Source organism: Erinaceus europaeus, chromosome 14 (assembly GCF_950295315.1).
Source record: "Erinaceus europaeus chromosome 14, mEriEur2.1, whole genome shotgun sequence".
Lineage (NCBI taxonomy): Eukaryota > Metazoa > Chordata > Mammalia > Eulipotyphla > Erinaceidae > Erinaceus > Erinaceus europaeus.
In genome coordinates, this window is record NC_080175.1 from 76,479,066 (window position 1) to 76,504,596 (window position 25,531).

The following is a 25,531-nucleotide window of genomic DNA, read 5'->3' on the forward strand; positions in this document are numbered from 1 at the left end:
TAAGTTGCTCATCCTATTAACCTTTGTGGTAGAGTGATTTCTTCATGACAGAGACAGAGAGAAGAAAAAAAAAGAAAGGAAACAAGGAAAGAATGGATGAGTCTAGTTCCCAAAAGCTCATTTGGTAAATGTTTGGTTCTGTTTGTAAAGTATTTTTGTTTTGTTTTATTTTTGTGTGACACTTCTGTGTGTCTTTAGACCTCATAACACCTTTATTGAAAAGAGTTATACTATATCACAAAAAATGAAAATTGTCACCCAACTCAGTGTTAGGTAATCAAGACTAAGCTATTTTTGGAGAGAACATTGTCATAGATATGACATTTGGGAGCATATCATTGGTATGGCTCAACTAAAATGGACTATTCCTAGTACTTAATGATGTTTTGGGACTTAAACTGTTGAAATGACACATATGTTTGTATTTGAAAACAAAGTTGTTGCTGGGGATGTAAATTTGTGCACTCACTGTGCAAAACAGGAGCGAATTCTCAAAATATTAAAAATAAAAATATCTCATGATTCAAATATCCAATTTCTGAATATTTGAAGGATATGAAAGCAACAGTTTGAAGTGATACTTAACATCCCCATTCTCATGCCCACATTAATAATAGCTAAGAAGCAACTCAAGTAGCCACCAGTGGATCAATAGAAAAAGACCACCTGGTATATGTCACAATAAGATACTAATCAGCTATGGAAATTTGTTTAATGGGGCCAGGTGGTTGCACACCTTGTTAAGTACTCACATTACAGTGCACAAGAACCATGGTCCCCACCTGCAGGGGGAAAGCTTTACTAGTGGTGAAGCAGGGCTGTAGGTGTCTATCTCTGTCCCTCTGTCTCACCCTCCCCTCTCAATTTCTGTCTGTCTCTATCCAACAATAAATAGATAAATAAAATTTTAAAAAATACATTTAAAAAGAAAAAAAAAGAAATTTGTTTAAGACTTGCCATATGTACCAACATGAATGGGAAATAAATCAAGAGAAAAAATAAACATGATTTCATTTATATGTGATAGAAAAGGAACAAAATAAAACAATGACAAGCTTTCAGACTCTAAGAACAAATTGGTGATTACCAGAAAGATGTGAGCAAGTTGGAAAAACAGGTAAAAGAGGTTGAGGGCTTGGTGATGAATGGAATACTAGATGGTAAACAAAATGTAGTATATACAGATGTTAGTTTATATGACTGTATAGCTGAAAGCTATTTAATGTTGTGAAGCAACGTTGCTTCAAATTTTTTTTTAAAAAGATATTTAAAGGAAATATCCACTATTCTTAGCTAGGTTAGAAATATCTTCGTGGATTTTTAAGTATGGAGAATATAATTTCCTGATACTATAAGTTGGGTTTCATAATATTCACATGTTTAGTGTGTCTTTATGAATTATGATAATTTCCAATTACCTGTTCCATATGTCTTGAGAGATAAGGAAATCATTATTTGTGTAATTCCTTCTACTAATTTGTCATGAGGGACTTGCCAACCACGGTGCTCATCAGTATATCTCTGTTATCAGAGCTAAAAAATATATCAGGGGATGATAAGATATGTATAACAGTATCAAAATAACTATCAATTCCTTTCATTATAATGAATATTTGTTTCAAAAGGTTTTCTCACCTCAAATCTGTTTATAACTATATTTTCTTGCAAAACAAATTCTAATGAAATCAAAGATTGAAGTAGTATGTATTTCACTGATAGAAGTGATCAAGTTCAAATGTCATTTTTGGTGTTTACATTTCATTTATTTATTGGATAGAGACTGTGAGAAATCGAGGGGCAAGGAGATGATAACGAGGAAGAGAGACAAAGAGACGTACCTTTCTCTCTGCTTCACCACTTGGGAAGTTTTCCCCCTGCAGGTGAGGAGCAGAGGCTTGAAACTTGGCCCTGGCATATTGTAAAATGTGTACTCAATCAGGTCACCACCAGGTCCCTACATTTTTATTTAATTATCTATTTATCATCAGTGTTATCACTGAGACTCTTTCCTACACAATGAATCCATTGGTTCCAGTAGCCATTATTTAAATAAAAATTATAAAGGATGAGAACGGTAGAGAAGGAAAGAGAGACAAAGAGGAAAGATACCTGACGTACAGATCCACCACTCATGAAACCTCTCCCCTGCAGGTGCGACCTGGGAGCTTGAATGTGGGTCCTTTGTATGATAATGTGTGCATTCTACTAGGTGAACCATCACCCAGTCTGGTGTTTATCTTTTAAATAAGATTTACTTATGTATTCATTCACTCATTCATTCATATATACATTCCTTCATTTATTTTCATGAAAGAGACCAGAGCACTGCTCAGCTCTGACATGTGGTGGCGCTGAGAATTGAACCTCTGCCCTCTCAGACCTCAGGCATTTAAACCTCAAGTAATACCACCTTGCTCTTCTCCTTAACTCTCAAATGTTGTTTTTGGTCTTGCAGACATCATTGGCAAACAGTTTGGGCGGGACAGGAGGGACCACTCACTTGAGTAGAAATGTTTGGGAAATCTTTTATTTAGACATTCTGGACAAAAAAAAAAAAAAGTTTAATTCTTTTCTACTGTTTTTCAGGTTTCCAAGTCACTGTCATATGCTGAATGGATAGCCCAATCTGAGTGAGTAGGCTCAAAATGCTGGAAACACACAGGGCAGCAGGGCTGCCAATGCGAATCTCTTTTTAAAAAAATATATTTTATTTTATTTTCCTTTTTTGTTGCCCTTGTTGTTTTTCTCATTGTTGTGGTTATTATTGTTGTTGTTGTTATTATTGATATTGTTGTTACCATATAGGACAGAGAGAAATGGAGAAAGGAGGGGAAGACAGAGGGGGAGAGAAAGACACCTGCAGACCTGCTTCACCATGGGCTCCAACGGGTCCTTGAGCCGGTCCTTGAGTTTCGCTCCATGTGCACTAACCCGCTGCTCTACAGCCTGACCCCCAATAAGAATCATTTTAAGAGAGGTAGGCTTTAGGTTTCTTAAAAATAAATAAATGAATAAATAAATAAATGAATATGGCATTGGTTCTGATAGTTCAGTTGATATGTTGACCCTTAATATTCATGCATCATGCAAGCCAACCACACCTGATGGGTTACCTTTATGACACAGTGTTTCTTATATGTGTGTGTATGTTGATATATGTGATATACAGAAGATATCCAGGAGCCAGGTGGTGGTGCACCTGGTTGAGTGCACTTACTACAGTGCATAAGGACCCAGGTTTGAGCCCTTGGTCCCCACCTGCAGGGGGAAAGCTTTGCGAGTGGTGAAGCAGTGTTGTAGGTGTCTATCTCTCTGTCTCTTTCCATCTCTACCACCCCCTTCCCTCTCCATTTCTGGTTGTCTCTATCCAATAAATAAAGTTAATTAAAAAATAAAAAATAGATACACAGTTTGAGAACTCTTGTAGAGAACTTGGCTACATAATCAACTCTTGGTATGGCTCAAGAACAGGCAAAGTGGAGAAGGAAGGCTGATATAAATTAAAATCAATAGTAATAATAGTAATAATCACCTAGAACTGGTTTTGAATTTCTTTGAAATTGAAAAAGTGGGGGCTAGGTGGTGGTGCACATGGTTAAGCACACATACTACAGTGTGCAAGGTCCCCGGGTTCAAGCCACTGGTCCTCACCTGCAGGGGGAAACCTTCATGAGCGGTGAAGCAGGGCTGCAGGTGTTTCTCTGTCTCTCTCCATCTCTATCTCCCCCTTCCCTCAATTTCTCTATCTCTATCCGATAATGAAGTTTTTTTAAAAAAGATTTTAATAAAAAAATAAATTGAAAAAGTGATTTCTTACTTTTCATGCTTTATTTACATAAACAAAAAGGAAAAATCTAATATCATCAAAGATTTATCAAATTTAGAGGTCTGAAGGAAGAGCTCACTCTTGATTTAATAGCTTTGCTGATGATCATTTTAGTTGAAAAAGTATTAAATGTGATTTACATGGAACAAATCAGTTTTAGATGTCGACATGTATCTGAAGCTGTTTACAACATGCAATTGAGCATATAAGGAGAATATTCCATTTATTTGAAATAAATATATGTATTTGCAAATAAGTTTCTCTTGACAGGGAAAAAACATTTACTTAGAATTGGATTGTTTTGTCGTTGTTGTTTTGGTTTTTGTTATTATACCCTGAGTTCTAGGCTTCGTTATTATTGCTTTCTCTTTGCCCTTGATTGAATAATTAATTTTATTTGGATTCTGTAAGTTAGTGACTAACCACTTTTTCTCTCCAAAAACTATTCTTTCCACTAAGGTCCTGCTTGACTGAGGCTTTATAAAATCAACACTCCATTGACCAAATGCGTTTTTCACAGAAAATAATGCTTTGTTTTGATCAAATAGAAATACTGCTAACATTTATTTGATTTTTTGTTTTGTTTGTCCTTTGAAAAAATTAATCAGATAATAGGTGTTTATTTAGAGAGTGGTGAGAAGATGCTCACTTGTAATTTGTGTGCCTTTTTTTAAAGCTTCAAATTTTTACCAATGGTTTAATAGTGGTATAAAAGATTAATTACAAGCAGGGTTGTAGTTCCACACACCTCCAGAGTTTGGTGCCCCGCCCACCATGAGAAACACCATAGTTCTCACAACTATACACTTTAATCTCTTCTCTTTGCTCTGCAAAGGTAAAGTCTACATAAGCATCTATGTGATGATAATTTAAAGTTTTATTTCTAAATGTTGATGTACAGAGATTAGTGCAGACATTGGGCTGATGAGAAAATGACTTCCCAAAATAAATGAAAATCTTAAGAACTTGAATTTTTGAAATTTTCAGTTATGTACATTAATATTTGACACACAGATGTTGGCCTGGCTAGTTTTAGAAGTAAATACTCTTCTACTTTTTCCACTTTGGTGCCCAATGGGAGAACATATACTGTGTTTCAGGGAAAGTCAAACTCTGGTTGTCCCTTCAGTGATGGAAATGAAGCCAATAAACTAGGGGGGGGGGGAGGTTCACATTTGGTTTCAAACTAAGTCTCTAGTGTTTTACTATTGTTTGAAGCGTGTTTGAACATTTTGCCATATATTGAAATTAGTCATGTCCTCTGTAGTACATCACCCTGTGTTTGCAAAATACCCGTAATGTACATGAATTTGGGACAGTCAGGTATGCTGAATTTAGTGGGTAAAGTTCTCATTTTCCTTCCAGAAACCATTGCAATTATCTTCATTCAATTCAATGCTTTATAAAAGGACATTTTTCCTGTGCATGATATTTTCATATTTTCTAATTTTCACTTCTCACAAGTAACAGTTAACATCTTAAATTAATCAGATCTGGGTATATTTTAAATAAAAAAATGAAGTGATAATATTTTAATATTACTCTTGGAAAAGATAGCACCCCCCAAAAAAAGCAATGGCAACTTTTGAATTAATGAAATTTTTGGAATGAAAATAGTAACAGTAAATTTTCTATTAATGAAGAAATATTATGGAATTATGAAATGTGACCTTAACAATAACTTAACTCAACACCTCTGTTTATAAATGAAAAAAATATATATATAAATTCCTGGATTTAGCTGCCTTGTTTAAAGTTTATATAGGTGTGACCAGGAGCATTTATTCAGAGAATATTGTTGGATAAGATGTTATATGTTGAATAAGGTGGAAGATCCAACTATAAAAAAGAAACATCCTATTTTATACCTGTAAGACATTTATAACGTAGTAGAGTACAAAACATGTCAAAATAACTCTGAAGAGAGTATGATTAAATGTGATACAAGTAAAAGGAATTCTAAGATTTGAGAAAAATAACAAAGATCAAAGTTCCAGTGTTCTTCCTATAAATTTCATGGAGGTAGGAGCTTTCCAAAGCCTGGTGGAGTGTTTTCGTGGAGAGCAAACACTGAATGAATGAATAGCTGGATGTTCTTTCCATAATACAATGCTACCTCTTTTAAAAAAATGAAGTAGAATTGTATTTCCTGCTTCTCCTCCTACTGATTAGAAAATCTATTTTTTCTCATTGACTATCCTGTGTGTAATGCCATTGTCAGAGTAAAATATCCCTACCAGATTTAAGCAATAGCATAATTTTTTTCATAGTTATCTTTCAGCTTAAAGTAGGGAGTAAGCCTCAGGGTCTCGCATATATTACTAGCATACAACACGTGTCTTTAAACTAGGAAGATAACTTTATATAATAACACTTGGAAAAGAAAAATTTAACAACTTTCCACTTTGAAAATTTTTGGTTTCTCAGATACAAGTAACTATTAAAATTCCCATTTAAAGAGAGTAGGAAGAGCTCTAATAAGAAAAGTGGACACTATTAATGTAACCACTCATGAAACCCCAGTGCTCTTAATTATAGTCTGTCTGGCTTAAGCAGGAGAGAAAAAGTAAAACTCCATGTCATCTGTAGGTCATGCACACGGTGTACAAAGAGAAAATACTTTAAAAGTACCACAACCTGTTTGTGTTTTTATAGGAGAAACAAAATGAGGAACAGAAAGAAAAATCTTGTTAATTTTGGCATAGGTACCTGTTCTAACCAAAATTCTGTAGATAGTTCTGATTTATTCTTCTTTACTATTTTATAGATACAATATGCTTTTAAAAATTAGTTTAGAAACCCTCATGAGAATCATTCACTTTATACTTCGTAGTCATATCAGAGCATCTGAAGGGTATTTCTGAAAGAAAAAGATGTCAATAGGGCAATATTGGGAGTCAGTGTCTTGATAGTTTTATTTAGTAAATTATTTTTAAATGAAAATATATAACTAATGAATCTTTGTGTTTCCTAGTTGATATTCAATTATAGGTATGTATTAACATTGGGGAGTCACTAGCTGGATTTCAACTCTGAATTCTTAAAGCAATAATATCTCATATGTTGTAGTCAAATAGGAATTCTGGACTTATGTAGTACATAGATAATTTTATGGAAAATGCATTTTTGCCTTTATACAGAGAAGGGGGACAATATTTTAAATTTATGAAGGGACTAATTCTGATATGTGTTGTGTTTTACTTAAGTGGCATAGGAATATTTTATTTTAAATGTGACTATTTTATATCCAAGCATCTATAGAAAAATTGAGTGAAGATAAAAGTGTATTTAAAATTGAGATAATGGATATAATTTAACATCTTAGTTTGAGAAGTTGATGCTTTGAAACTATTCAGAGAAGCTGTGTTAAGTAGTTTTGAATATGACTTTGCCATTTTCACTGAGCAAACATTAAATTTTAAAAAATATATATAATAACCTGTGGACATTGGAGTAGTACTGTGCCATGAAACAGAAAAGTCATTTGAGCTACTATGAACTTTAGAGTAGTCTAATGATAAGATTTTTGTAAATAACTTCAGATTTAGGCATTTATACATTATTATTACGACATAGAACAGTTATAAAGTCTTCTAGTTCTGGATGAAAAAACAGAAGGCTAGCCCCCGCCGACATACTATCTTATGGAAACATCCCTAGTAGTGGGGTTGACTATTTTAGATTACACTGATTTGTGGCTCAGTATTTAGCCTACGCAGTCTAGGGACTATGTGATAGATAAAAATAGATGTCAAAAATGTACAATTTCTACCCTTGACATTATATAATTTCATTAAGATCCGGACACAAATAAATATTCTGGTTACAAAACAAAAGTCTAATAAATGTACCTTTGCCTGGCTGACTTTGAAGTCCATCCTTGTAAATGGGCAATGCATTCTGCATTTTTTGGTCATTTTCCCCCAAGTGCTTTTCAGTTGTAACAATCAGAGTTCAGTTTCCTAAGAAAGAAGCCCTTCTTTCTCATTTGTCACATCTAAGAGGTTAGAGAGTATGTTTAAACAGATATATTTTCTTTTCGTCTAACCTTGTCTGGATGATATAGGAAAACTAATTTGCCTTATTTACATATGGCACAATCTATCCAGTATTCAAGGGTTTGTCAGAAACAGGAACCTTGTGCATTTCCATGGTAACCGATGGCATGCTGACAGTATCTGGCTTGTTGCAGCTTCGTCTAGGCAGGCCGGCAATTAATCAGCCATCTACATGCACAAAATTCTTTGTGAGTGAATGGCAGCGCGCCTCTGTAGTGCTGTCTGTGCTTTTACAATTTTGTATTCCTGCCGGGCAAAGTACTTTTTTGTCTCTTCTATTCATTTTCCATAGCTCCCCAAAATGTGCTGGGGGGTAAAAAAAAAAAAAAGGAGAAAGAGAAAGAGTATGAGAGGGTGGGGAAGAGGGAATTACATCTACCTGTAATTTCAAAACGAATTATTTCTTGCTAGCATCGAGTATGCCGGGCTAGGTTTCGTCCTTTTATTCTATGTTTCACAGTGGGTTTTTTTTTTTTTTGCCATTTATTCATTTATTTATTTTCTGAGTTGCCTTGGGTTTGTGCTAGAGGGTCCCTTAATCTGTGTCTCCAGGTGCCTTATTGTTGGTGCAAGTCGGTTATACCTACAGAAGCAGGCCTGTGCACGAATCATGGCTGGACCTGTGGCACGCATTGTGGAGCCTTGAAGTTCTTTGGCATCTCTCATCTGGTCTTGTCCCATCAGCTCCACAGAAGGGACGTTGCTCACATTTTGCAGACTGAGGCACAAAGTAATTCAATGATTCCGCCATCTTCCCAGGGCAAGCTTGGGGTGGAAGGCTTAGTGCTCTCTCACCTTGGTAGCACTGAGACACTTTCTGTATAGTGATGTTTGAAGGTGCAGGAACCACCTTTTTTTTTTTTTACTTCAATATCACAGAATATTTTTCCTGAAAAAAAAAAGTTGTAGTACTTGATTCAGATAAGAACTTATGTTGTCTAATGGTTGGGCAAGCATGAGGAAGGCAGCAGTTTGAGATTTGCTTTAGGTGGTGATTAGAAAGTTATGTTAGGATTCTGCCTGTGACCTTGTGTCATGACTGGGGAAGTTTAGTTTCTTTCTCTGTAAAATGAAGGATTTGATTATCTTGCAAGAACTACCCAGCACAAAAATTCTATCATTTTTCGTATTTTCTAAAACATTATTTTGGATAGTCATAGATAAAAATTAAGATCCATAATTCATTCAGTCTTTTATCCCTGAAAGATGACAGACTGATTTGCATTGAATTGAATACATTTATTTTTTCAAAAAGGAGAAAGAAAGATTTGACATCTGGGTGGTTGACAAATCTCAGAAGGTCAAAACTCATTGAAATCAGATTTGGACATTAGCATTTCCATGACATCTGCAAAGTGAACATTCAGTTGCCTTCAAATTCAAGTTCAAGCAAAATATCTAAAGAAATCTTAAAGTATATTGAGGCCTAGAAATATTAAGTTAATGAAAATGTTCATGCATTAGAAGAAAAGTTTTTGTTGGAGAAATTTTTTTATTTTAAAAGTATTTATTCATAGAGTAGAATGGAAAGATGTGAAAGTAAGTGTCATTGTTGATATGCTTTAGATATCTAAAGTCATTTTGTGAGTTTAGGAATAAAATTTGGTTATATAAATATATATATATTATAATTAACTATCTTTTAGGCATATCCTTTACTTCTTACTAAATTCATTTTCAAGGAGGAATTACTTATCAAATAACCTTTCTTTAAAGTTTAAAAAAAATATTTCATCTAAATGTGATCTCAGTTTGACAATAGATCTCATTTCAATAATTAAAAAAATAGAATTGCTCCTTCAAGCAAATATTTGCCACTCTATTTTTTTGTATATATATATATATATATATATATATATATTTAAATTTTTTATTTAAGAAAGGATTAATGAACAAAACCATAAGGTAGGAGGGGTACAACTCCACACAATTCCCACCACCCAATCTCCATAACCCCCCCCCTCCCATGATAGCTTTCCCATTCTCTAGCCCTCTGAGAGCATGGACCCAGGGTCGTTGAGGGTTGCAGAAGGTAGAAGGTCTGGCTTCTGTAATTGCTTCCCCGCTGAACATGGGCGTTGACTGGTCGGTCCATACTCCCAGTCTGCCTCTCTCTTTCCCTAGTAGGGTGGGTCTCTGGGGAAGCGGAGCTCCAGGACACATTGGTGGGGTCTTCAATCCAGGGAAGCCTGGCCAGCATCCTGGTGGCATCTGGAACCTGGTGATTGAAAAGAGAGTTAACATATGAAGCCAAACAATTTGTTGAGCAATCATGGATCCCAAGCTTGGAATAGTGGAGAGGAAGTGTTAGGGAGGTGCTCACTGCAAACTCTAGTGTACTTCTGCTTTCAGGTATGTTTTTTTTTTTAATTCGGTTTCATTAATAACAAAATCTCTAGTTAACTTTTCCTCTTGTTTTGTGTTTCTATTTAATAAAAATAGTTGAATGTGAACACAAAAGTTCTGTTTTCTCCTAACCAATAACTATCAATCCTTTTGTAAGTAATGAAAATAGAAAGGCAGTTTCTTTTACTTGTTTACATACTAACTCTAAGTTAAACACACTAAATAATCCCCATATGACATTATAATCCATTTTTAAATGTCCTGCATCCTCGAGTTCAATTAAATTTGTCAGCGGTATTTCAGACTAGATTGGTACAATCCTCCTCTTTTCAGATACCTTTTATATGGACAGTCTATCCCTTCTTTAGTATGTATGACTCAAATTATGCGACCGTAGTCATTTTTTAATGTTGGGAAATTCCACCTGGAACATTCTCTACATGAGTAATTTTTCATGAGCTTTTGCATTTTCTTTCTCTTGTCTTCTATTGATGGATTCAGTCATATTGTTCACTTAGTCATTAAATAGTATTTATTTATTTGCCACCAGGGTTATTGCTGGGGCTTGGTGCTGGTACTATGAATCCACTGGGCCACCCCCCCTTTTTTAAACTTTATATTTCATTTGATAGGACAGAGAGAATTTGATAGGGGAAAGAGTATAGGGAGAGAGAAAGATAGACACCTAAAGACCACTGCTCTTGCTGGTTGGAAGCAGAGCTCGAACCCGGGTCTTTCCACATGGTAACATATACACTCAGCCCAGTGCACCACTGTCCAGCCCCCAACAGTATTTATTTTTAGTGTGATTTATTTAAAAAATAACATTTATGCTGATTTACCGTTGGCTTGCAGATGAGAGAGAGAGAGAGAGAGAGATTTAGGAATGCAGCCTCAACTTGATATGTGTATTGCCACCCTGTGCATACCACCATAGTGTTATAAACATTACCCATTACTGAATTTACCTTCTCTACTCTTTATTTCCATCATCTTTCCCCTTCCCCACTGGTAGCTTCCATGTTTTCCTTAGCATCTAAGAGCTGTTTTTTGTTCTTGATGATTTTTTTTTTGCCATTGTTAGTTGCTTTGTTTATAGATTTATTCATTAATGAGAAGGAAAGACAGAGGAAGACAGAATCAGAGCATCACTGGCACATGTGTGGCCAGGTTTCAAACACAAGATCTGATCCTTGGGATGCAAGCTGTTCACTACGGCAACTCCTAGGGCACGGTTAGCTTTATTTGTATTCCACATATTATCAAAATTTTTAGTATTTATCTTTTAGTTCCTGACTTATTTTGTTTAACCCAATTTCCTCAAGTTTCTTCCATGTTGTGGCAAGAAGCAAAATTTCATTCTTTTAAAATAGCTTTGTAGTATTTCATTGAACATACATACCATGGGCCAGGCGGGCCCTGTCAATATACATACCACAGCTTCTATGTCCAGTCTTCCTTCAGTGAGCACTTGGGTTTTTTCAGTGTCTTGCTTATTATAGGTAGTAATTCACTGAGTATATGGGTGCCTATATTCTTGTGAATTTTATTTTAATTTTCTTGGGATTTGTAACTGGGGATACAATTGCTGGTTCATATAGTATTTCGATTTTATTTTTTAAAGCATCATCATAGCGTTTTAAAAGAGATTGCACAAATTTATTTTACCACAATCACTGCTAGAGAGTTCCTTTTTCTCCACCCTCACCATCAGAAAAAGTTATTTATTCAGCCCCATTATTTCGATGTTTGGAAATATACTACCACTTTCCTGTCACTGCAAGAAAAAAATGTGGGAAAAAAATTCTTTTATGGTAGAAGTTTTTCTCATTGAGTATATAACAAATTTGTACATGTGTAGTAATGGATTCATTTCAGATTTAACTTTATATGTCCATTACATTTTTATAATTTCCTCAGCTATAAGTGAGGATAAGAGTAATTTGAGGGTTTTGTAGAGATTATTAAATGAGGTGTGTAAGGCATCTTACAGAGTTAGCATAGTCAGAAATTATAGAAATGGGACTGGCCGGTGGTACACTTGGTTAAATGCACATATTACAATGCTCAAGAACCCTGGTTTAAACCTCCAACCCCCACCTGTAGGAGGAAAGTTTCATAAGCAGTGAAGCAGTGCTGCAAGTGTCTATCTCCTCCTTCACTCTCGATTTCTCTCTGTCTCTATCAAATAAATAATAAATAAATATTTATTTAATTATAAAAATGTGAACTATCTAAAGCACTCAAACTCATAGAAATATAATGTTGGATAGCAGCGACTGGGAAGAGAAATGTATGGGAAGTGAGTATTGTTTGAGCGGTATAAAGTCTCTTAGGTATAATGAACGTTTCTGGAGGAAGCTAGAGGTGGTGATTTCACAACATTATGACTATACTAGAACTGTTATATTAGATAGTTCAAATGGGTAAATTTATGGAGTTTAAATTGAGTCTTAACAAAGCTATATTTCAAAAGCCAACCATGAGAGTCTATGAATTAGCTCACATGAGTAGTATGTTGCTTTGCCATGTGCATGACCTGGTTCAAGCCTGTCCCTCACTACATTAAAAGAAGCCTTTGTGCCATATTGTCTGTCTGTCTGTCTGTCTGTCTATTTATCTTTGCCTCTGTCTCTATCTGAAAAACAAAATAATGGTGGGAGTATTGGTGGGGGGCACCTGGCTGAGCACACTTGTTACCATGCACGAGAACCAGGATTCAAACCCCTGGTACCCACCCACAGAGAGGAAGTGCTGAAGTAAGTTTGCAGGTGTCTCTCTCTCTTTCCCTTCCTATCTCCCCTTTCCCTCTCAATTTCTCTGTGTCCTATCAACTAATAAAATGGGGGGGGGGGTGAAAAGAAGAAAAAATGTCCACTGGGAATGATGGGTTCATCATGAAAGTACCCAAGCCCCAGGGACAAACCCTGGTGACAGTTCTTCTTCTTCTAGCGTTTGCCCTTCTTCCATAGCCAGTCAACAGCGTCAGGTGACAGTAATAAAGAAGAAAAGCAAAATATAAAAAATAAATTCTGGATTAACTTCTTTTGGTATTCATCACTGACTACATAAACCCTTGTGGTGCTGTCTTGTTTGTTGGGTGTACAATGTACTATTGCACAAGATGAAAAAATTCTAGAGATGTTTCAAAATATTGTGAATAGACATACTACTATGTGGTGTACTTCAAAAGGTTGTGACAGTGAAGTCGATGTCATGTAATTTTAACGCAACTGACAAGGTTTAGTTTACTGACAAGGTTTAGAAAAAATCTGGATTAGAAAAATGAATGACGTCTTAGATCAGACCATATGTGATCACAATATTCAACTGTTTTTGGACTACAAAATGACAATTCTGGGACTGGGAATATATCTCAGTGGTAGGATGCATGGTTCACAGATAGGGAGTCATGGGTTTGATCCCTGTCATTCCCTACAAAAATGCATAATTAAAAAATCAATTTCTCAACCTGTCATTTTGTATGGGCTATGTTAAAGTAACAAAAAGATTACTTATGAACTTGTTTCTCTGTAATGTATAATACATACATATTTGAATTTAACACAATAGTATACTTTCCTCTAGCTTTTTGAATCTGCACTTCAAGAACTCATATAAATCACTTTTATAACATTCGATTGTGAACTCTTCCTCTTGCTTATGACTATGCTAACTCTAGTTTCCATTTCTTTGAGGTATTAAAAAAGAAATGGAATTGAGGTCAGGGTTGCATAAATAAATTATGAAAAACTGGCATAGGGGGACTTCTACCTTTCCACTGGGTAGCAACATAAAAGACAAGATGTTAAAGTTAATAGATGTCAGAATTTGAGTTAGATAATAGTGAATTTCAGCTGCCCTTCTCAGGAAGATGACTTTTCCTCATGAACCTTAGTCTCTTCCTCTGAGAAGAGTGACCTCAAAGTATTATGAGGATTAAATGTTCTGTCAGATATAAAGCACTTCAGTTCCTTGTAGATTTAAGTTATTCACCAAATGACACTCTCCATAGACTTCTTTTTCTTTTTCCTCAATTCTCCTATATTGTTAACCTGGAAAATAGATGAGTGTGGAGAGAGGAGAATGTTCTTATAACCTAAAATCACAGATATTTCTGTTTCTCAGAACATTCCTTCCAGCTGTGCTCCTTTCTCTCAAACCCATGTCCCTGACTCCTATGTCATCTTTAATTCTGTGTGTATGTTAGGATTCACCTCACCTCCCTCCTCAGGTCTTTTTTTAGGCTTCCAGAGCCCAAGCAGAGGGTTCTCAGAAGGAGCATTGAAGTGGCCTCTGACATTGTGACTTCTGGTCCTAATTCCAGTGACCACTGACTTAGAACCATGGTCAGCCAGTCATCACTACCTTAAAGAATTTGGAGGAGGGACTGGATGGTAGTGCACATATCACAAAGCACAAGGCCCTGAGTTTGAGCCCCCAGTCCCTATCTCCAAGAGGAAAGCTTTGCAAGTGGTGATCAATGTCCCAGGTATCTCTCTGTCTCTCTCCCTCTCTATTTCTGGCTATCTCTGTCCAATAAATAAATAAAGATAATAATACAATTAAAATCAAAAGAATTTGAAGGAATCAGAATTTCCTGAATTTTAATTCTGGCCAATCTGAAATGAATTAGATAAGCAAGGATAATATTTTCTGCAGGCATGATGGTCTCCCCCCTTTCTCTTTCATTATTAGTAACTTGATAAGAGTTTTACAAAATTTTAGTAGTCCAGGGATATAATCTCATTACTATGTCATCAATGTGAGTCACCTCTCCTACCAAAGTTCTACAAGCTGCCCTCCTTCCATAACTACCAGAGCTCTCACAAAGTCCAAGAGAACCAAGGTATACCACTGTTTATTTATACTTCTATCTGAGCCTATATCTATACTGATAAGACCTTATTCCTCTTTACATGTCCTTTCTTAGGACCAGCTATCCTTTATATAGAAATGGTGATCTTGAGGTTGGGGTGGGTGGCTCACCCAATAAAACACACATATTGGCATATATTAAGGATTGGAATTCAAGCCCAGGGCCCAACCTACATGGGGGAAAAGCTTCAAGAGCAGTAGAGCAGTGATATGATATGTGTCTCTCCTATTTCTCTCTTCCTCTTTAACTTTCTCAACAGATTTCTCTATCAAAAGGAAATAAAGTGGCCAACAGGAGTGGTGGAGTTGTAATGAGGACACTCAGCTCTGGGGATAACTCTGGTAGCAAATAAGTATAAAGAGGGGGCTTTATTCTTTCTTTTTGTGTCCAAATGCCTATTTACTTATAGAATCAATAAATAGATTTTTTTATGACTTATCAATAGCTGGTTTTATGTGACATTTTTATCTTGAGGAAATAAAAACTATCAATCTTCCATCTTTTATCATAAATAAAATATCCTCTAGAAGTTTTAAAGTTCTGTTTTTTTATTTTGGGGTCTATTATCCATTTTTTAATTTTTATGATTTTTATTTATAAAATGGAAACACTGATGGGACAATAGGTTAAGAAGGGTACAATTCTACATAATTCCCACCACCAGAACTCTGTATCCCACCCCCTCCCTTGATAGCTTTTCTATTCTTTAACCCTCTGGGAGTATGGACGCAGGGCCATTATGGGGTGCAGAAGGTGGGAGGTCTGGCTTCTGTAATTCCTTCCCCGAGGTCTGGCTTCTGTAACTGCTTCCTCGTTGAACATGGGTGTTTGCAGGTTGATCCATACTCCCAGCCTGTCTCTCTCCTAATGTATTTAAAAATTTGAACATAGTTTTGCCATAAGACCCAGAAATCACATTCTGGGTATTTACTCAAGTAAGTTGAGACCAGCGTTTGCACAAAAATTTGCATGCAGGGAGTCAGGCAGTAGCGCAGTGGGTTAAGTGCAGGTGACGCAAAGTGTAAGGACCGGCACAATGATCCCAGTTTGAGCTCCTGGCTCCTCACCTGCAGGGGAGTTGTTTCACAAGTGGTGAAGCAGGTCTGCAGGTGTCTATCTTTCTCTTTCCCTCTCTGTCTTTCCTTCCTCTCTCCATTTCTTTCTGTCCTATTCAACAATGATGACATCAATAACAACAACAATAATAACTACAACAACAATAAAAAAAAACACAAGGGCAACAAAAATGGAAAACTAACTAACTAAATAAATAAAAATTTTAAAAAAGAGTCATCATTATTAAAGTATGCCGGTCTCTTGCCCTTATTCAGCTTTTGTAGTCCTTACTTTGTCTGACAAGGATAGCTTTGGAGTGATTCAGAGATGTTTAATAGAAAGTAGGCAAGGAGAATAGCAAGGTCTAAGTAGAAACTATTTCATTAGGTACTTTATGATGTCTCTTTACTATTATCCATTTTATAATTAATGTTTTCTATGGTGTAGAATTTGTTTCTATATTCTATTTGTTATCTCTCAGTTTATTGGCAGCTTAGTGGTTCATAGTGCAGTTGTTGACACATGGGTATAATTTCTCATCTCCGTGTGATAGGTGTGTGCAAAGCAATCTCACCCCTTCTTAGATCTTTTTCCACCATCATGTACTAGGGGATGACTCCAGTGACCTTTTGACCTTCTCCTGCCCTTCCTTCCCAGAGTCTTTTGTTTTGGTGCAATACAACATCCAGTTCAATTTTCACTTTATGTTTTCTCTTTCTTTGTTTCTTAAGTTCCACCTGTAAGTAAGATCTCCGTTTGTTTATTTGTAAGTGAATACCTAGTTGTTCAGCATCCTTTTCTGAAGAAAGTTTCTTTGCTTCACTATATTTTGGTTTTTTGTTTGTTTCTTTGATTTTTGGTCAAAGATCAATTAATTTAAGGATTGGAGTCTATTTTTGGAGTCACTCGTGTGCTCAACTGGTTCATTTCTCTGTCCTTTCACCAGTACCACACTGTCTTAATTCCTGTAACTTGATATCATCTTGCAGTCAGATAACACCTGACCTATAACTTTGTTCTCCTCCAACACTGTGTTGATTATTCTGGGCCTCTTGCCTCTCTGTATAAACTTTAGAATTAATTTGTTGATATCCATTAAGTAACTGGATGACTTTTTTTTAAAAAAAAATTTATTTATAAAAAGGAAACATTGACAAAACCATAGGATAAGAGGGTACAACTTCAAACAATTCCCACCACTAGACCTCTGTATCCCATCCCCTCCCCTAATAACTTTCTGGGAGTATGGACCTAAGATCATTGTGGGATGCAGAAGGTTGAAGATCTGGCTTCTATAATTGTTTCCCCCCTGAACATGGACATTGACAGGTCGATCCATACTCCCAGCCTGTCTCTCTCTTTCCCTAGTGGGGCAGGGCTCTGGGGAAGCGGAACTCCAGGCACATTGGTGGGGTTGTCTGTCCAGGGAAGTCTGGTTGCATCCTGCTAGCATCTGGAACTGGTGGCTGAAAAGAGAGTTAACTTACAAAGCCAAACAAACTGTTGACCAATCATGGGCCTAAAGGCTGGAATAGTGCAGATGAAGTGTTGGGGGGGGGGGGTGGTTTCCTCCTTTTTGTAGATAGCTAGTAGGCATATTTTAGTTATATTTCAAAGGACCTTTAGCTTTACTAGTGTTTTTTGTTTGTTTGTTTGTTTGTTTGTTTTATTTTGGTTTTTGCCTGAGCCTGTAATCTGATATGCAGGTGAATCCAAGTTATTGTCTGGGGAGATGATGTCATGGCTGGGTAAAGGACCATAAAGCTGGATCAGAGAAGAGAGTAGCTCCCTAATGTGGGAAAGGGGTATAAATACTGTTGACTCTAAACCCCATCGATTTGGTGTGATATGGGGCCCGTAATTAGCTTAGGAGCCTGTGTGACCTCTGTGTCCCTCTAGATCTGAGCTCACATTCTGCGGTCATGAATAGGAACATTCCAAGCTGCTCCAATATCAGGACCCATCTTCCTCAGGTGTAGCATAGAGTATGTTGTCCAGTCTCCCTTCGGAGGACGGAACATTCTCTACTGTTGTTGATCCAAGTTGAGGGCAAGGTCCTATGGGGATCCACAAAGGGGTTTCTTTTGTTGTTCCTGATAGAAATGACCGGTAACAATGGAGAGAGGGATTTATTTGAGTTCTAGGCCCATCAAGTCTGTTTGGGAATCTCAGGACTCCGCGATTAGGGCCACTGGCTAACATTTTGATTTAGATTGTATTAAACCCATATATCAAATTGTAGAGAATTAACATCTTGACAGTATTGAGACAACCTGACCACAGACATGGACTACCTCTCCATTTATTCAGTCCTCCTTTGATTTGATTAATCAATTATACCATTTTTCTTAAATAGAACTTGTTAAATTTTGTTCATGGTAAACTTTTGAGAAAGTGAACCTTTCTATTTACATGCTGTTCTATTTGCTATATGTATTATTTTACTACATTTCCATCTCTCTCTGTATAGTGAGTTTTGTCAGTGAGTTTTATTTTATAGAGCATACGAGAACTGAAATTGTACCTTCATTTCTTGTATAGTTATGAATTTACCTTGCTAGATTTTAACCTCTTTGAGGGCAAAAATGAGACTGATATACTCAGGATGGTGGAACTGGTATATAGTGCCTTATCTGTGCCAAGAAGAAAAGTATATTGTCCTCAGAAAGAGAACAATCTCAAATTCTGTGATGAGAGCAGGGAGCCCATTTAATATTGGTCTAGTGGGACCTGGGGAGTCAACATAAAGGTTACTCAAAAAAACTTTTTTGCCTGAGCCTCCAAGGTCAGATTCAATCCCCAGCACCACCAAAGCTTTTTTTTTGGGGGGGGGAGTAAACTTCAGTTTTAATTGGAGAAATGCAAATTAAAACTACAATGAGACACCTCAGACCTGTGACAACGGTCTACACCAACAAAACAGGCAATGACAAGTCTTGACAAGGAGATGAAGAAAAGTAATTCTGGCACACTATTGGTTGGAATGCAAACTGGCTCAGCCCTTTTAGAAAAACAGTATGGAAAGTCCTTAAACAAATAAAAAATGGAACTACATTGTGATCCTGGAATACCATGCATAGGTATATGTTCAGAAGATATGAAAACACTAATTCAACAGAACATATTCACTCCCATATTCATAGCTGCTATATTCACAGTTGCTAAGGAGTAGAAGCAACCGAAATTAACCATGAACAGACTAGTGGATAAAGAAGTTTGGGGGATGAATATGGGATGATCTCACTGTCAGGCAGAAGTTGAAAAACAAGATCAGAAGAGAAAACACAAGTAGAACCTGAACTGGAATTGGCCTATGCACCAAAGTAAAAGACTCTGGGGTGGGTGGGTGGGGGGAATACAGGTCCAAGAAGGATGACAGAGGACCTAGTGGGGGTTGTACTGTTATGTGGAAAACTGAGAAATGTTATGCATGTACAAACTATTATATTTACTGTCAAATGTAAAACATTAATTCCTCAATAAAGAAATTAAAAAAAAAAAGTTTTGGGTCAGGTGGCGTCGGGTTAAGTGTGCAGTGCGAAGCTCAAGGACCACCGTAAGGATCCTGGTTTGAGCCCCCAGCTCCCCACCTGCAGGGGAGATTCTTCACAAGTGATAAAGCAGTCTGCAGGTGTCTATCTTTCTCTCCCCCTTTCTGTCTTCTCTATTTCTCTCTGTCCTATCTAACAATGATGACATCAATAACAACAATTAAAAAAAAAACAAGGGCAACAAAAGAGAAAATAAATAAATATTAAAAAATTAATCAACAATTTGTATGGTGCAAAAACAAAGGTTCCTGATTACAGAAGTTCCAGGTCCCAATAGAACTGGGATTATGACCCCCCTCCCTTGGGCTCTAACCTTCCCCTAACATAAGGATAGAGAACACTTAGTCACTAAGAGTGAAAAATTGTGCATTATTCTAAGAGTATATACTTGAGAAGCTAGTAGTTACTACCTCATTGTAATTAGTAACAAGGAGACTGAACAAGAGAAGAGTAAAGGAAGTGAAAACACCTCTCCAAAGAAACCCATGCTCACTTCTGTTCATAACAGTGTGAGTCATAATAGCCCAAACCTGAAAGCACCTTAGATGGTTAATGATGGATGAGTAGCTAAGAAAGTTGTGGTATGTATGCACAATGGAATTGTAGCTCAGTCACCAAGCCTGCCCTGCAAGAAGTTCTGAAGGTCTCCTATAAATAATCACAACATCACCATAAACATGCCATATATCAGAACACTCTAAAAGTTTAGAGTAATGACACTAAAATATTTTCAATCTATAATATTAGTAAATGTCCATGGCCTGAATTCACCTGTTAAAAGGCACAGGGTAGGAAAATGAACCAAAAAACACAACACAACCATATATTGTCCACAGGAATCCCACCTAACTCAACAAGACAAACACAGACTCAAAGTGAAAGGATGGAAAACTATCACATAAGCTAATGGACCACAAAAAAAGGTCAGGAATAGCTATTCTTTATCTGACACGATAGACCTTAAAATAAATAAAATTTTAAAAAGATAGGGATGGACATTACTTAAGGCTTAGAGGATCAGTTAATCAAAAGGACTTACCAGCTAATCTCAGAGGCTGAACTTAATAAACAGAGACAGAAAGAGAAAACCCAAACTGAGGCTTGGTCTTGGTGTGATGTATTGCTGAAAAAGCAAAGGACTCTACTGAAAGAGAAAGAGAAGTAGTGGAGTGGGTGTTGGGGTCCTGATCCATGATGTTGGAAAAGGACGAAAGTTGAGGGTGAGAGTATTTTGTAGACAGCTATCACAGGGATATAAGAATCAGTGCCCATGTATCAACAACTATACTGTAAACCTTTAAGTCCCACATAAAATGACTTAAAGAAAGAAAGAAAAAGAGACCTTTTCCCACGTAGCTACACTATAATTGATGAAGTAACAGATATAGAATAATATTCTAGATACAAGGAGCAAGCCACATCGAATGAACTTTGGTATTCAATACAGCTTTATCTTTATCTGTACTATTACCTAACTAGTGACTAGGGAATACTAGCTAAACTTGTAAATTATAGTTTCTTCTTTAGTAAAATAATTATGAAACCCTGGAGGATCTCTGTGACAGATGAAATTATACAGATATTAGCACAGAATTTAAACATAGTATGATAGTATGTACTGTGGAGACAATTTTCCCTTGATTTTCCGTCTGCTTTATCTTTTTGATTTTTGCTTCTATGTAAGAAGTCACCTATTTTTTTTAGCACATCATAGATATTTGTGTAGCCACAAATCTAAAAGTAAATATTTAAATTGAATAGCAAGTCAAAAAACCTAGTAGTAAAGCCAAATTCATTAACTCCGCAGAACCAAGACTTGAAAATTAAAGCTTAAAATCTATACTTCCATTAAATGACTGAAATAATTAACCCATTTATCCTGTCTCCACTGATCTTTTCACAAGTCGAAAGAGAAATAAAGGTTAAATTTACAGCTCATATGCAGATTAATTTCTCTCAAAGTCTGTATTCTAGTTGACACATTCATTCTGATTCTAGAGTTCAATGTGGGAAGGGGCAACTAGGAGAACTATGGAAGTGAAATGAAACATTAGCCAAACCATTTATCACTCTGTGCCGAGAGCAGCAGATTGCAATGGTTGGAGCCACCTGGCTTGAGGTCAAGGAAATCTGTTTGGGTCTCTAGTTGACTATTTTCTAGCATGGTTGTCTTGAATAATTCCCAAGAAATCTCTGAATCCCAAAAGGAAAAAAAAAAAAATCTTGCACTTCCATTGTATTGAGCCATGGTAGGTGCTTACGAAATGTTTGTTGAATGGCTGAATGCTACAGAAAGTGGCACCACTAGTATGACTTCATCTATTTGTGCTGTAGTGCTTTATAACTTACCCCCTTCAGCCCACAGTCTATGTCAAATCAAAATTTATTAACAGCTAAGTTATCCTTATCATTTAGCCATTAACAAGTGTGCTCTTGTTATAACAATGAGAGTAACTGGACTACAAGGCTGGAACATCCCGTGTTATCTCTAATGTTCCTTCATCATATAAGCCCTCCATGGATTCATATATCACCTGTCAGATAATCTTCTAGAAAAGACTGACTGTAATCGTTCGTTCTGTGGTTTGGATGATGAATGAGATGGGTTAAATCGTTTAATTCACTATATGGCATCTGAATGTTAAAGCTGAAGAAAAAGAATGTCTGACAAATTGTTTGTTGTCATTAAGGTTTATTTCTCATAGGCCTTCGATGGTTCCCCCCATCTCATTTATTGTCCAAAACACAAAGCTAACTATTATATAGAAGACAATACTTAATGGGTGCTAGACAAATGATAGTTGAAGCTGTCTAGTGCATTACCCGATAAGTGAGAGCCAAATTATAATTTCATTAGTTGGGATGCCTCAAGTTATTATAAAGTTGTGCTTTCAACAGTGTCCTTCCTTTATCGTCAGCATGGTTCTTTCTGGCATCTGTTTTCTCTCAGCAGCTGCACTGTTTTCATAATGGTTGAGATCAAGTTTTGATGCCAACTTTATGCCAAATTTTAAACACCCAACTAATATTCAAAACAGTGTTTCAGGTACTGATGCCATAGCAATATAACCTTTAAAAATAATATGCACATGGAAGTTAGGTGGGTGTATTATTCCAAGTCACTATTTCTACTTGATTCATGGTCTGTTTTCCAAAGGTACAAATTCTGTTCTTAAAATGCCCTGTGTCCATTTCATAGCCAGTTTTGAGAACACTGACCTTTAGTTAATGACTTAAGAATATGTGAATAAGCTAGTGGGAGCACTTCCAGACATACAGATAGCAGCATACAAAATGTATGCTAGTGTGGAACATTTTCCTAATAAGTTGCTAATAGAGAAAACGAATTATGTTTCCGTCATAGAAATTTTCTATGGCATTATTGTTTACAATAAATCAACTATTTTAGAGTGATTTCATTCTTTACTTACTTTCTGGTATGAATTAGAGTAACCTGTTGACTTGATTAATGTAATACATACTATATAATGTATATAATGAATTCCTGTTATATTGTCTCCTCAAATAGATGTCAGAAAACTAGCACCCCAAATCTCTCATACTAACGAACACATTTTAAATGTGATCTTTCTGCTGAAAGCTCCAAAGATCAATATACTTGACATCAGATTGGCTCCAGTGATTATAAATTATGCAGCAAAATACTTAAACTCTCTCAGTTTCTTCACCTTTAAAATGGGAATGAAACATGCATTACCATAGAGCTGTTTTGAAAATTATTTGTCTATAAATGATTTAGAACAATATCTGGCAGTTAATAAACCCTCAAAAATGTTAACTATTATTGAAGGCTGTCAGTGATCTTTATCCGGTTGTCTTCATAAAAGCAGAATAGATTAAAATCTGCCAACTTCCCCTTGCACATGTTCTTGGGCCCAGCCTGACTCTGAATCAATGCTGAACAGAAGAAATATAGTGAGAATTATGTATGTAACCTGAATTTTCTAGTAGTGGCACTTAAAGAAAAGGAAATAATTTTACTTATTAATAGACTTCCTTTTTTATTTTTAGTATTTGTTTATTTTTTCACCACTCCCATCACCAAAGATCTGTGTCCCCATCCCCACCCATATATATAATCACTATATTTCTCCCACAGCCTTGGAAATAGATTGGATTTTTGTCTTTCTTACTTCTTTCTTTTGTCTTTTTTTTTCTTTTTTAACAATTGTCTATATTCTGCAGATGAGTGAAACCATTCTGTAGTTGTCCTTTACCTCCTTATTTGCTTCACTAAGCATAATATTCTTTATTTCCATCCATTTCAGAGGACACAATATCATTTTTTTTTTTGCTAAATAATACTCTTGAATGTATGTCCCATAACTTTTTTCTCCAGCCATCTGTTGAAGGGCATTTTGATTATTTCCAGTTTTTTGCTATTATGAATAAAGCTGCTATGAACATGGGGGTGCATATATTCCTTCAAGTCAGTGTTAAATCTTTTAGGTATATGCCTAGTAGTGGAATTGCTCGGTCATATGGCATTTCCATTTGTATTTGTTTAAGAGTTCTCCAGACAATACATGCAGCTTAGTAATTGTACCAGTTTGCATTCCCACCAGCAGTGTTGTAGAGTTCCTCTCTCTACCTCCTCCCCAAAACTTATGTTCTCTTATTTTACTGATGGAGCTTAATAGAACTTCTTTAACTGTATCTCTAAAATATTATTTTAGCATGCAATTAATGTCTTAAAATGTTATGCAGGTCAGCAAAATAGTTCACTTGGATAGTGTGCTGCTTTTTTATGTGCATGACTGAGGTTCGAGTACAGCTCCCCCCATGTTTAAGTAAGCTTTGATGTTTTGGTCTCTTTCAACCTCTCTATTCCCATTTCTGTCATTCTTCTTCCTCCTCTTCTTCATGTTCATCTTCATCTTCCACTTCTCCTCCTCTTCTCTTTTTCTTTTCTCTATTTGCCTTCAGGGTTATTGCTGGAGCTCAGAGCCTGCACTATGAATCCACTGCTCCTAGAGCTCATTTTCCCCATTTTTGTTGCCATTGTTGTTATTATTCTTATTGTTCTTGTTGGATAGGACAGAGAGAAATCAAGAGAGGACAGGAAGACAGAGAGGGGAGAGAAAAATAGACACCTGCATACCTGCTTCACCCCTTGTGAAGTGACCCGTTCTTTCAGGTGGAGAGCCAGAGGCTCCAAATGAGATCCTTAGGCCGGTCCGTGTGCTTTGTGCCATGTTTGCTTAACCCTGCTGAGCTACTGCCCTACTCCCCTTCCTTCTTTTTCTTCATCATGAAATCATCTAGGACCAGGGAGCTAGCAACATTGGTAGGGCAAAGATTTTGATGCCTGAGACCCTTGAGGTCCCAAATTCAATGCCTGGCATCACCATAAGCCAGAGCTAAGCAGTGCTCTGATTTAGAGAGAGAGGGAGAAGGAAATCCCTTTTTTTATTTTCCTTTTGTTGACCTTGTTGTTTTTTTATTGTTGTTGTAGTTATTATTGTTGTTGTTACTGATGTTGTCATTGTTGGATAGGACAGAGAGAAATGGAGAGAGGAGGGGAAGACAGAGAGGGGGAGAGAAAAATAGATGCCTGCAGACCTGCTTTACCACCTGTGAAGAGACTCCCCTGAAGGTGGGGAGACGGAAGCTAGAACTGGAACCCTTGCTCTTCATGCCACGTACGATCAACCCACTGCACTACCGCCCGACTCCTGGAAATCCCCCTTTTTACATTTCTTTTTGGAGTCCATACTCCCAGAGGGATAAAGAATAGGAAAACTCTCAAGGGAGGAGATGGGATACGGAGTTCTGGTGGTGGGAACTGTGTGGA

General features: G+C 36.5%; 1 long non-coding RNA gene across 2 annotated transcripts in view; it reads left to right on the forward strand.

The window, feature by feature from the left end:
- The window catches only part of LOC132532812 (uncharacterized), a 1,004,413-nt gene that overhangs the window by 278,588 nt on the left and 700,294 nt on the right, over positions 1–25,531 (forward strand). For both annotated transcript variants that reach the window (XR_009544744.1, XR_009544745.1), the window contains exon 3: positions 2,587–2,630. This is a non-coding gene — a long non-coding RNA (uncharacterized LOC132532812). The remainder of the gene's footprint in view (positions 1–2,586; positions 2,631–25,531) is intronic.